At 41.1% G+C, this 13,707-nt stretch overlaps 1 protein-coding gene across 1 annotated transcript in view; it reads left to right on the forward strand.

The window, feature by feature from the left end:
- Nucleotides 1–3,638: 3,638 nt before the first annotated feature.
- The window catches only part of ece1 (endothelin converting enzyme 1), a 336,078-nt gene continuing 326,009 nt past the window's right edge, over nt 3,639–13,707 (forward strand). Inside the window, exon 1 of the mRNA XM_039755712.1 lies at nt 3,639–3,739. The gene's annotated coding sequence lies outside the window, so the exon portion shown is untranslated. The remainder of the gene's footprint in view (nt 3,740–13,707) is intronic.

A 13,707-nucleotide genomic window follows, 5' to 3' on the forward strand; every position in this document is an offset into this window, starting at 1 on the left:
AAATTGACTCACATAGTTTTTAAATACACATAACTGAAGATGCTGTGTGACTGCAGCATAAGAATAGTCATCTGTCAGTGTAGTGTTGCTGCTGTCAGCCAGGGTGTTGCAGAGTGGGCCTTTAAAAAACGCAATTAGTTACACAGCAGCCAAACCTGAACATGTTAGGCCGTGGTTTCAGTTTCACCGTTCCATCTCATAAAACTCCTAAAGCAATTCTCCACTCCTGTCTCACTCACCCAACATCGTTCTCCTATTTCATGCCCACCATCCGTGCAAATTTGTGCTCAAGGAGTTCAAGGTCACAGTTCCATCCCACTCTCCACTTCTTTGAGCTGATCTACAACAGGGTGGAGACTGCCCGGGAACAAAGTACCAAGATCGACGGATTTTTGAAAACAGAGGAGTGCTGTCTTAATCACCTCAACCATAGCAGTTTTGGTTAACTTGCATCATCATTTTCAGAACAACTTAAAAAAACAGCAGACTACTGCAGAATATACAGTACAATGAGAAAAAAATGCAAAAATTGACAATTACTAACAATAAAATGCACATATCTGACATTTCATTTCAATGTTATTAATGCAGTATTAATCAACACAGGAAAGCTTTAAGATTTGCTTATGTTCACCATTATTGACATCATTAAATGGTGATGTGCAAAGGTGAATTCCTGGCTCTGTTGTGTAGACAATTAGACAACACGCTTGAAAATATCTATCTATCTATCTATCTATCTATCTATCTATCTATCTATCTATCTATCTATCTATCTATCTATCTATCTGTCTATCAAGGCAAGTAGAGGGTTTTGCATCACCCCAAACACAACCACATTAGCTCAGTCCTGGGTTCAAATAACAAGGGATTATTAACCAAAATACCTTACAAAAAGGTTCTTTAAAAATATTCTTCTTCACATCTATGTTTCTTCGTCTCTCTTGTTCCTTTACTCTTCCCAGGAGAGTGTTGCCTGTCTACACTCCTAGCTCCAAATGACCTTATCATGGACTGAGGAGAACTTCCGGTGCTAGGACATAGCCCGATGAAAGTACTTCCGGGTCAGTGGGAAGTCGTGTAAAGTAGGGATTGCTAATCTCGCCAGCTTCCCCTGGTGGCACCCACTGAATGCAACTGGGATGCCCAATGGGACTGCAACTCCCATTATGCCCTGCGATGTGCTGGCATCTAGCATATTTGGGAAGCCACTGCTCCGAATATAATGTCTCCTCCTGTTCCTTAAGTACATTAGCCTCCTGGCTGGGTAATGAAATTTGTCCCATCCTGATCTGGATGCTAGCCCATATCTGACATCCATTACACTATCTATCTATCTATCTATCTATCTATCTATCTATCTATCTATCTATCTATCTATCTATCTATCTATCTATCTATCTATCTATCTATCTATCTATCTATGGCATTGTTCTGAAGAACTACTCTGGCACATTTAATTTTAAGAGTGAATAATAACTGAAGAGGGCACACTTGAAGTTGCTTTTGCTCTGTCAATATATGGAAGGATGCTCATATGTTTTATGTTGAAAAGATTACTTACTGCCACAAAATAGATAAGGAATGTCTAAGCTTCAGTGAGAATAAATATTGAGCAAGCGCAGTATGTAATCAGATGACAAGAACGGAACAGGCAGGCATCCATTCATCCAGAGCAGGGCCATGGGCAGCAAAAGCCTAACCCAAGCAAGCATCAGGCACAAGGCAGGAGCAACACCTGGAGAGAGTTTCAGTCCACCACAGGGTGAACACACACACTCACACACACACTGGAGCTACTTAGCAGTGCCAAATCACTGTTATATTATTTGTCTGTTCTCACAAGCCAAGGCAGAACATAATTGCTACAGAAACAAACTTACAGAAGCAACAGTAGGATAATAACCAGAATATTGCTTGATGCTGGGGGCTTTAGGGCTGCCATAACTAAACCCACAATGGCGGCAGTGAACAGAGAAGTGAACAGTAAATATACTTACTTCGAGAAAGTTAGATCCAACAATCTGTGATTAAAGAATTACTTCCTTTCATTATAACAGGGATTGCTTATAAATGTGAAAGGCATGCTTTCTTCAATCAAAACATTTGCTGCTTCATCGTGGACATACTTGGTAAGTTTAAAGGCTGTTTCATTCAGCCCCATTACATGCTGCAAGATCAGAAAAGGTATTTTTAAAATAAGTCATGATAGAATGCAATTTTATGTGATCAATTAATATATGACATGATGCATGGTGAAGAAATAACTTCCAATTAAAAAACACCAAAACTTATTCTTTTACAATTTAAGATTCAAAAAAATGACTGCAAAAGAAAAAAGGGGTTTAGAACCCCAGCCTAGAGGTACCACATGATATTTGATCACATATTCATCAACATTCTGCTATGCTCTCTTAAAAATGACAGTGCCAGAGTGGTTCTTCAGAGCGATGCCATAGGGGAACCATTTTGGTGTCCCAAAAGACCCATCCACATGAAGGTTCCAGAAAGAACCATTTATTTATTTAGATCCATAACAGGCTTCCTGCAGTAAATATCCATGAATAGATGGTAACAGATTTGTGAAACACTAATAGATCATGGATTTAAAATGACTCTTGCTGCATATGTACAGTTGCACAAGGTTTTCTTAATCTGTTTGTGTTTTGCTAGGTAGCCTATTACATTTTTCAGTCTTTTTCTAGATATTAAGAAGGTTTTCAAAGCACAACAAACCAACTTCATATGCAAAGAAATCTTCCGAGTGAAATGCTGCTTTGTCAAGCAATAGTTCTACAAGGAACCAGACAACCTATAGTAAAGAACCATAAAGTGTCTTAAGAACCAGTATTTTTAAGAGTCTAGTTAAGTATTTGCTTTGAATAACAGGTCTGCTATTGCCCAAAAGCATGCATTGGTACTGCTGATAGCTGAAAACCAAGGTGCAGGATCATCTTCAGCTTTTCAGCTTTGTGTTCATATTAGGGGGGGTTGGAGGTCCTTGAATAGGTGGTACATCTTTTTGTTTTTACTTGTCCTTGGTCTTGGCTTAAAAAAGTTTCAAAACCCCTGGCACAGATATTTAAGGAGTCATGAAGGTTTTGCTAAAAAAAAGTATTCATGACAAGGTTAAATAAAACAGGCTGCTCGACGCGGTAAATATGAGAAGGGCAAACACACAAAACAATTTTCAGTTTTCACAAATGTATTCCATTTGGTTCATAAGATTAGGAGAAAGGTTATCGCACGAATAACCGTGCAGTTAAAAGGCGAAACTCGAAGTGGCAACCACCTTGTCAAAAACATACATTTCATACAGCTATTGCTCAATAAGGACAGCATAATTAAATGCGTAACTGTCATTTTGTACACAGAGTAACAAGGACGTTTATAGTTGTAGATCACATATAGAAATTAGATACTAAACAGCAGGATGTCACATGGTGACAATTTAATATTTCCAGTCTCGTAAAAGGTGTCAAAATAGAAGACGAGCGAGCAGATCGTCCGTATTTAACACTGAAATAGTTAATGTAGTTCTGACAAATCCACGCCCCTTCGCCCGCTCCGGCTGTCACCATTGGCTGTACCGGACGTGGCTCATTTTCAAGGCTTCGCCCCTCAGCTCGGCAAAGTGACAAGGCGCCGCAGTGTGGCTCTTATCAGTAGCGCACTGGATCGGACACCATTTCTTAACTCTGCTTTAAGTCCGCAAGTCGTGAAGCAGCAGAACAGAAAGGTAAGTTAAATGGGAGTGGGTTTAAGGGGGGAATATCGTGGTGCTCATGGTCACGCCGCGCCATCATTTATTAATAAAATTGTTATTGTGGGACTTCCTGTGGACTGACGTTAACACTTCTAAGACCGGAGTTTGCTCGCGGCCACATTTTTTTTTGTTGCCATAATTACCTAAGTGTCAATGACAATTGCACATGCACGTTGTTGAGGAGAGCACACTGGCCCATGTTGCTTGAAAGCTTTATATCTTATAAGAACGCATGGTTTTGCTTGTTGACTGGAGGTCTCTTTGCTTTAGGTGACAAAAATCATATCGCGTCGCCCGTCGAGTCGTCTTCGTCAGCCCCCTAGGTACTCGCTCCTCGGAAGTTGCCGCCGGAGCTGGCAGTGCGGCTCGGCATTTTCCGGCAGCGCGGAACCATTCGGAGCTTTCAATTTAATCGCCGGGTCGAGAAGTCCTCACGGGTCATTTCTGCACCTATTTTTCCATTCTATGCACCGCGTTTGACTTTTCACCTTCACATTCGCTAAATGCCTGTCAGTGGCATAATGACTTTATTTCAAATGCAGGACCAAAAGAACAGGCGCATGTGTTCCTGTTTCAGGAAAAAGTGCCCTTTACAATAAGCATTTTAAAACGCCTAACTGCTAACATTAGGAAGCAGGAAGTGCAGGAAGGGATTACAGTTGTTCTTACCTTTCGCTGAACAATCTGCAGAATTGGTATTGAACGGGAGAAACAACAATCCAACTTGATTATATATAGTGCCTTTAGCAGCATTCATCAGCACAATGAACTTTAGACAGCAAATAAGACAGCAGAAGATTCTCAGGCCTGTTTAATCCATTTCACAGTTGGGGCTTTGGCTTGATGACAGAGCCTGTCCCTGCAGCACTGGGTGAAAATTAGGAAACAGCCCTGGACGGGACCCCAGTTCATGGCACTACCCATGCATGCGTACAGATCCGCACTTGGACTTCTTCAGTAAGACCAGTTCAGACCGTCTGTGGAGGTGTGAGAGAAAAACTAGAAAACTTAGAGGAAAATGCACACACGTAAGGAGAGCATGCTGAATTTGAACTCAGGACAGTGTATCTGTTGAGGAGCTGCGATCATCCCCTCACCAAAATTCAAGATTACTGAACACTATCTCAATACTCTCGAGTAGTTAAACATCTTGGAAACTGAGATCCAAACAGACACGTTTATTTATTTTGCTAACACTTTTATCCAAGGCAACTTACAACATTTGAGATACAACTGATTACATTTCTTTTGGTTTTCCAATAGGAGCACAGGCAGGTTAAAGTGACATGGTGGGATTTGAACCCACAACCTCATAGTTTGAGGTCCAAAATCTTAACCGCTACACCACACCACCATTCACGCATATGCAGTATTGGCAGACTTTAGGAGATGCTCAGAAAAGACTCAACTTCAGACATGAAAAGTGGAAGGCAACTGACTCAAGAGAAGGCTTTAGGAATGGGAAGCCCCTTGCAGAGCAGTATTTCAAAAACAGCAACAGCAAAGATGCTGGCCTTCAGTATGTAGATGTTTCATTCATATATTCGTCCAAACAGACTGATGTGGAAAGCTCTTGGAGAGTAGGGGCCATTATATTTCTCCCAAGAATGTAGAAGTAAAGAAAACACTTTAGTGCAAAGATCTTTAGCTGTCTTATTGGTTTATCCTGTGTAGACATTCTGGGGCTTTTCTTTGTGACCCCAAATGAAGCAGGAAATGTGTTTTACCGTGTCTCTTAAACCCAATAAGACTGAAGACCAAGTGATAAAAGGAGTGTAGCAAAATACATCCGTATGTTTGTTCATCCAACCATAATAATAATAATAAATTTTATTTATATAGCGCCTGTCCCATGTTCATTCATTCATTCATTCTTTGTCAAACTTGCTTAAGGGTCACAGAGCACAGGTGTCTGTCCTGGCAGCACGGGGTGCAAGGCTGAAGTTAGCCCTACACTGCAGGGCCCATCCATCCATCTAACCCACTTAATTCTGGTCAGACTCTCAGTGGACTGTGAATGGCTTTGGGTGGTCGTATATTTATTTTGTATAAGGCAGCAAAAGAATCAACAAGTAACAATAAATTAGGTGTTGTGACGAACGGGACTTCTGCTCAAGATTAACTCACACATGACAAAGTTTGGATAGGTTCCAGATCACTAGTGATCCGGCAAGGAAGGGCAGTTTCTCTCCCTATCCCTATGGAATAAAACAGATTTCAAAATGAAATGGCGGGTGGAAGTTAGACTGATGTTTTGATTAAGTATGGACAGATAAGGCATTTCTTTCCATCATTTTTCTGAGCCTGTATTTTCTAGTATAGAGTTCATAGGAAGCCTGAACCTATCTAATCAGTAAGAAGCTAAATGCTGAAAACCCTTGCACCCCACAGCAGACCCATACAGCTAATTTAGAGATGCTATTGAGTGGGAGAGCATTAGATTTCACATACCTGGATAATACAGAACTTCTCAAACCTGCTGTAACCTGAAGGGGGCGCTGTTGACCTAATCCCAAGCCCAAATAATTATTAAGAGATCAAACATACACAAAATGGTGCTTTTTTAATAAAAATAAATTACACAAGAGAGGGTTAAATATAAGAAGGACACAAAGTAGAAAAAAGAGTTGACTAAAAGCCTTAAAGGCTTTCTGAGCAGAAGATCATTTAAATCCTTTAGCACTTTAGAGTCACCTCTGTTCCCCTTAGAGGTAGTTTTGGGTTGGGGCAAATCTCTGTTTGAACAAGTGACACCAAGTTAGACCCTCCGCCCAGCCACTCCTATTGTCTGTGAAATCTCAAACCAAGTATTGGCCTTAAAGATAGATAGATAGATATGAAGGGACTATATAACTGATAGACAGATAGATATGAAAGGCACTATATAACTGATAGATAGATACTTTATTAATCCCAAGGGGAAATTCACATAAAGAGACAGAATGGTACAGCAGTCCCTTGGTTGGAAGGGACAGTCCTTTTCAGGGTCGCAGTTGGCCCATGCCATGCTCTTGCAGTACCAAATGCAATGTGGAAAATAATGCTGGATAGGGTGCCAGTCCGTGACAAGGTGCAGACATATACACACTCACACTTAATTTAGTGCTGCCCATTTAAAATAAATCTTACGTACATGCGTACAGTTTGTAATGTGTGTGTGTCAGCATAAGAACAACATTCAAACCTGAAATAGAAGGCCTTCTGCCTAGGAAATTTACCAAGATTCAAGCACGCAGAATAGTTAATACTAGCCTCTGTTCGACTGCACCACCATCTTCAGAGTGAGAATACACACAAGGTAAGATAAATATTTACATCTGATTCCCTTTAATGTCTGGAAGAAGTTTAAGGTGATAACAGACAATCTGGTTCTAGCAAGCTTTCCATTCTCATTCTGACTGAAAGCAAAATAAACCTGATGTAGCCGGCCTAGCTGGGGTTGTGTTGTTTGTATCTAAATAATAATGGAATACAAAGGGTTAGTTTCCAGCTGCCTGGCCATTGTATTAACAGTAAAGTTATTCATTATTAAAGAGTAAACTGCTGTTCACCTCTTTTCTCCAGAAATGCATTGCTGCTGCTGTACAGGTGATTTGTGAAGAGAGAGGAACCTTGGCAGGTAGAAATCTTTCAGAATAAGTAGTATTATCACTATCGTGAAATAATATCTGCAACAGAGCATTTAGTCAGCTTTATGGAAATATCATGCAAAAAGCAAAAACACTACACCATTCAGATATTTTATTTTCTAACATCCTATTTTCTCATGCTTGGGTGACATGAGGCTAGGGATCTGTGCTAGCAATCAGAATGTTTCCGGCTCAAATCGCGTTGAGCAAGGCCCTTAACCTGCATTTGCTCTGTCCTGGGTACAACGTCAATCTGCATCCAGCTCTGCAAGCACGTCCTCCAACTTACAGGGAAAAATTTGAAGGTTGGTGGCAGGATTGGCACGCCAGCCACAGTAAAAAAAAAACCTCACACTGTTCCATTGTGGTGCTGAGGTGTCACCTGCTGCTCTCGGGTCCCAATCCTGGTGGAGTGGTGTGTGTGGCAATGTGCTATCAGTGCAGACGTTCAACCTCTCTCTCTATTTTCTTATCCAGACTGGCAATGACTTGGAGATCAAATTCAGCCGCAGTGGACACAAGGAAGGAACCAAAACTCCGGTCACACACACACATAAACACGGACACAACACATTCAGTCACGGTGGATTAGTTTAGATTTTCCAGTCAACATAACAACATAGTTTTGGACTCAACAGCCAGTTTAATGGCCACAACCATTTCTTAGTGTTTCCAGTTTGCCACTTTGCCCCACCAGCATTACTTTTTTTTCACTAATTGCATTCTTCAACCTGATAAAGATGAGAGTACTGCTGCATTGACATCTCACTTCAGTTGACCGCATTCCGGTAAAACATTCAGAAAAACAATATGGACGCATCCATGAAAACCGTTGTTGGGCTTGCAACATTGGAATAAGTAGTAGTTGATAAAATGCATTACGTGGTATTTTGTATATCCAAACACAGTAACAACATTTCTATGCATAGAAGTTGGACAGTACTGATTTAATGAGATCCAGATAGAAATGCTAATAGTATAGATTTCACTAAAGTTTGCGGTGTACGTTGCAATTTTGGATTGACGTCATGATCTGCAGTCAGACAAACTCGGACTTGACTTGACAGACCAGCCCCGAGTTTCCAAGTTGCCTATTCTGACCTAAGTGGGTACTGCAGTTGAAAATTCTGACTTTCTACTTCAAACGGAACGCAGCATAATTCTTCTCATGACATCTGGCCCTATGTATTTGTATATCCAGCCTCCTACTCAGTGCACTTTGACCCCCATTCATTCTCTTCTTTTTGACCCATGTACCTGAAGCCAAACCAGACATGCCCACTTCAGTCTGACAGCTGTGCACAAACTATAGGACCCTTTTCACTTGCTTCCAGATATCCGCCTTAAGAAGTCAAAATTGGAGCCAGTTTCTCGATTAAATGCCTGTGTAAAGCTCATCCTGTACATCTTTGGGTTGGCACCCAACAGCATATTAATATAAAGAACCTAATATGCATCTATCTGGGCTGGCCTTTGTGTTCAGAACAACTTTTGACGTTCTTGGATTGCTGTCATAATAATTTCTTTGCATTTATATAGCGTTTTTCTCACTACTCAAAGCGCTCAGCAATTGCAGTTTAAGGGCCTTGCTCAAGGGCCCAACAGAGCAGAGTCCCTTTTGGCATTTACGGGATTCAAACCGGCAACCTTCCAATTGCCAGTGCAGATCCCTAGCCTCAGAGCCACCACTCCGCCGTCATACATGTTCTGAACTGTGTATAGTGGCTTATTGCATTATTTTTCCTAAAGAAAAGTCTCCAGGTTTTCTGAAGGATCAAGGAAGTAGACATCTATTTTGCAGTGTGCACTCCAGATCTTCACATAAAGTTTCAAGGATGTGTAGATCTCGTGGTTGGAGAGGACATGGAAGAGGACTGACTTCATTTTGATAAACATGAATCCAGTCTTGAAGTGGTTTAGCAGTATGTATGGAGTCATTATCATCCTAGAATAAGGAAACATCATGAGGTAACAGTATTTGCACTCTGAATTGATGGCAAAAAGGAATTTAAATGATTTTAGCACAAGGCTGCAACATAGCAAGATGTGATAAAAGTGAAGAGGTATTGGCTGTCTGTAGACCTGCCACCACATTTAACAGCTACTAGAAGACGTTGAGGATCGAAGGCATCTTTAAACAAAAATGAAATAGGGTGGATGAGGACCCATATTACTTTTCTTCCTTGTTTAGGAATTCAGGGTTTGTAAATCTTTAAACCAGGTTAAGGTTCATCCTTGTGTGTTGAGTTTTTATACAAGAGGTTTCTGAATCTTATTCCTGCTATAAGTTCCAGCTTTGTGAGGAGTTACTTTAGAGGAAGGAGTCATAGGAGTGCTGACTCAATTCTGTGATCGATTTTGAAGGCTGTAAGTTTGTGGTATTTCAGCAGCTATCCTGTGAGGTCTACATCTTGCTGAGCTTCATCTTGTGACTTTTGTTTCTCTTTGTCGATGCAGTTTGTACATATTTGGCATGTCATTTTGTTTGCTTCTTCCCCTTGATGTTTTATAATCAATACGTCTGTAATTCTAACACTGAGCGTTTGGCCACTTACCATACTCCCCTATCAAAGCTCTGCTTGTCAGAGCTCTTTTATAGTGGACACTCATTGCTAATTGACAGACAGACTAATAGGACTTGCGTTTGCAGCTGAATTTATAATCGTGATTTAGTTACTTCAAAGGTAAACTCCTTTTTCATGTAGTTTTCTATTACCTCTGTAATATCAGGCATGTCAACCCTGATGCTGTGGGGCATCTGTTGGCGAAGAAAGATTCACTGATCTTGACTTTGCTGATAATGCTGTAATCTTTGTGGAGTCAATGGAGGCTCAGATCATGGCTCTCAAGAGTCTGATCGAGGAGTCTGAGTGTCTGGGCGTGTGAGTGTTCTGATAAAAAACAACATTCAGGTATTTAATGACCTCTTGGGCACAGCCATCAGCCGTGTGTCTGTCTGCTGAGAGAGTGTTGACCGCATTGAGAGGTTTACTTACCTTGGCAGTGACATTCATGTCTCTGGTGACTCTTCCTATGAAGTCGGTAGATGGATTGGGAGAGCATGGGACATCATGAGGTCGCCTATACAAAACAACGAAGATCCAAGTCTTTAGAGTCCTGGTGCTTCCTGTCTTTGCTATATGGTTGTGAGACATGGATGCTATCCAGTGATCTGAGAAGAAGACTGGACTCCTTTGGTACTGTGTCTCCTAGCAGAATACTTGGGTAACGCTGGTTGACTTTGTGTCTCATGGAGTCCCGAATGCGTAACACTTCCTGAATTGTGAGGGAGCGTCAGTTATGGCACTATGACCATGTGGTGTGATTCCCCGAGGGTTGATCCAGCTTGCAGGAATCTCTTTGTTGAGGACCTCAGTGGCTGGACCAAGACAAGGGGACATCCATGTAACACCTGGTTGCGGCAGATAGAGGGTCATTTCCGGATGGTGGGACTGGACCGAGTGTCTGCCTGGGGGGTTGATAACCAGGATCCCGAGCTGTTTTGTTTTTATGGTGGGTACAGCAACGCATTGTACCTGTACATGCTCCCCAACCATGACATGACCTGACGTGACCAACCCTGCGTGTCTACACAAAAAGAGCAATATGTCTGTTAATCTTTAAAATCTTGTCTTCTTTATGCATAATGCTCTCCCACCCACAAAGCCCCCAAATCAAATTTGCATTCCTAAATAAATTTAACATTAAGGAAGAATGGATGATGATTAGAGCAGAATCATGGTGCAGCATTTAAGGCGACTGTTTCACAACGTGTGGCTTCAGATTATGGTTTGGCACTTCACATGCTGAGATTGCGTGGTTTTCCCAAGTCTCTTTGGGTTTCCTCTCACATCACACACATGTGCAGACTAGGTGGATTGGCCAACTCATGGCACTTTCAGGATCAGATACTTCTTGAGATGTTCTCCAGAACACTCAGCCATGTATTGGAATAAGGAAGTCCAAAAAAATAAACGAATGAAATATGGGTTAGTCAATAACAGGCAACTGAAATGCTTTATGGGACGTATAGAAATTGTTCTAAAAGTAACAAAAATTATAAGAATGTTTGATGCATCATCCATGTAAAAATCTGCTTTTCCTTTTTGTTAATTTTACACTGCTTGTGCTCAGTATCAACTTTGGGCTTTCACAAGTCTGTACTAGAGTGTACCATCTGATGGACTGGCATCCTTGATGTCTAACTTAGGGTGTACCCACACTAGGCACCATGCCCAAGCGCGATTAACAAAGCCGCCGTTCCTATCCCGCCGCCGTTCCTACTCCCCTGATGGCCTGCCACTACACTGAGCATAACGTTCTGGGCCGAGACACGCATCAGTCACGACCATACGATTTAGTGTAAAGCCAAAGCAAGATCCAAACGCTGAGTGACAGTGTGCATGTCAAAATGATTTTACTTGTTTTGTGCTTGTTTTGGAGTCATGGAGGGCAGGATAATGCCTGGCTTCAAACCTAGGATGCTTAAAATATGTTAACGAACCATGGTATTCATTTCCAGAATGTGCAGACAAAAAGTAAAGCATTCATAATTTTTATTTAAGCTTTGAGTACTTAAATCTTTTGAATGTATTCTGGTATCGATAGCCTCTAGCTCCAGAGAGTCAGATTCTGTCCAGGTCACTGTCCCTGTGGCATTTGCACTATCAGCTTGATATTTTCCTTGTACTTCAGTTTCCTCCCACAATGCACGTTAGGTTAATGGTAATATTAAATTGTACCATTTTGGGTTCATGTAGTATGGGTATGTGCCCGGTGAGGGATTGATATGCCATCCAAGGCTGGTTTCTTTGAGCTCAATGCTGGCAGAAAAGCTTCATTGTAACCTTGTAATGGGAAAATCGGGTTTAGAAAATGAATAATAACAATGAAAAATAGTTTGCATACTAGTCCCAGCAGTCCTTGCCAATTAAAGTTAATGTCAGGTAATTTGCTAGCGATTTATATTGGATGCTAATTCTATTAAAAAAGCCGAGATCAAGTCTGAGGAGTGCGATGGTGGTTGTGGACATCCCAGATGAGAGAATATGGAGCGTATCATGCTTAAAGCAGATCCTGAGAACATAAGCCTGAGTTCTCTCCACTGCCAGATGACTAAGAGACAGGAAGTAAAAGTGATGTGAAATTCCGCAGAAGCTGATAAGAGATGTTTTTGTCTTGCAGTGTTACTCACAGCACACAAGACTTTGCCCAAGGCCTGATGTTTTTTCTTTTGTGCTCATTTTCGCCTAGTATTTCTCAGGTTTCCTGTGCTTCATTAAAATATGCCAGTTCCATATCTAATTTGCTCCTTTGTGCTTATGTGCTTGTTTTCTGGGTTGACTTCCTGTAACGCCTGCAGTTGTAGTCAGTATGCACTGGTTATTTCTGATGCTTTAAACTCGCATGTTCCAGTTCTTGACTGCTCCCACATTGGCAAGTGTATACAGGGTTGGTTTGCGTGAATTGCAAAATGCTTTTGTTCTGCGTTCCTTTTCTGCAACCTAATGGACAAAATTGAACTATTTTCAGTTAAGTATGAATAGGAAGTGTCAGATTGATTAAAGAAATGACTGTTTCAGATCACTGGTTTTAAGTTGCTCATTCCTTTGGTGTTCGAGACCAATTCATCAGTCAATGTCTCTCTCCTTAGTCACCTGCTGTCAAGCTCCTTTTTCCAGTTATTGGGGTTATCACATAAATAAAACTGCTGAACACACGTACACTTTTTAAAAAGAACCAAAGATCCGCCACCTGGTGCTTTATTTAACTTACGAAACTTAAAAGCTGGCCACTTCCTATACAAAATGTGGTAAATAAATAATCTTTTTCATTACCCTAACACTTTTGACATCATTTCTTACATTTGTTTCTGTTTTTTCTATCACAGACGCACAAAAATCCATTAAATTATGTTGTTTTACTGTGATGCCTGTACAGCCAGGTATGAAGTAACTGTAGTTGAGTAAAAGAATTTCAAGGCCCACCAATACATGTTGGGGCACCAACTAGGTAGTCATTCCCATTTAATTCAAGTAAGGAAAAATAAAGAAAAATGGCTGCTAAGTGTGCAAACGTAACTGAAAAGTCCAAAAGGAAAAAAAAAGGATGTCCAGCTAGTTATTTCTTTTTCTTTCGGTTGCCAAATAAGAGCTCTTCATGTTCAAAATGGAACACCTCCTTCCAGTAGCTGAAGGATTTATAGGTAGGGGACCAATTGTCCTCACTGGGCATCTTCTCCCTACTGCAGAGGAAATAAAAGAGGAGAAGGTTAGCTCCTGTGCCCCCTTTCAGCCTGGGGTGGCAGTACGT

Source organism: Polypterus senegalus, chromosome 6 (genome assembly GCF_016835505.1).
Source record: "Polypterus senegalus isolate Bchr_013 chromosome 6, ASM1683550v1, whole genome shotgun sequence".
Lineage (NCBI taxonomy): Eukaryota > Metazoa > Chordata > Cladistia > Polypteriformes > Polypteridae > Polypterus > Polypterus senegalus.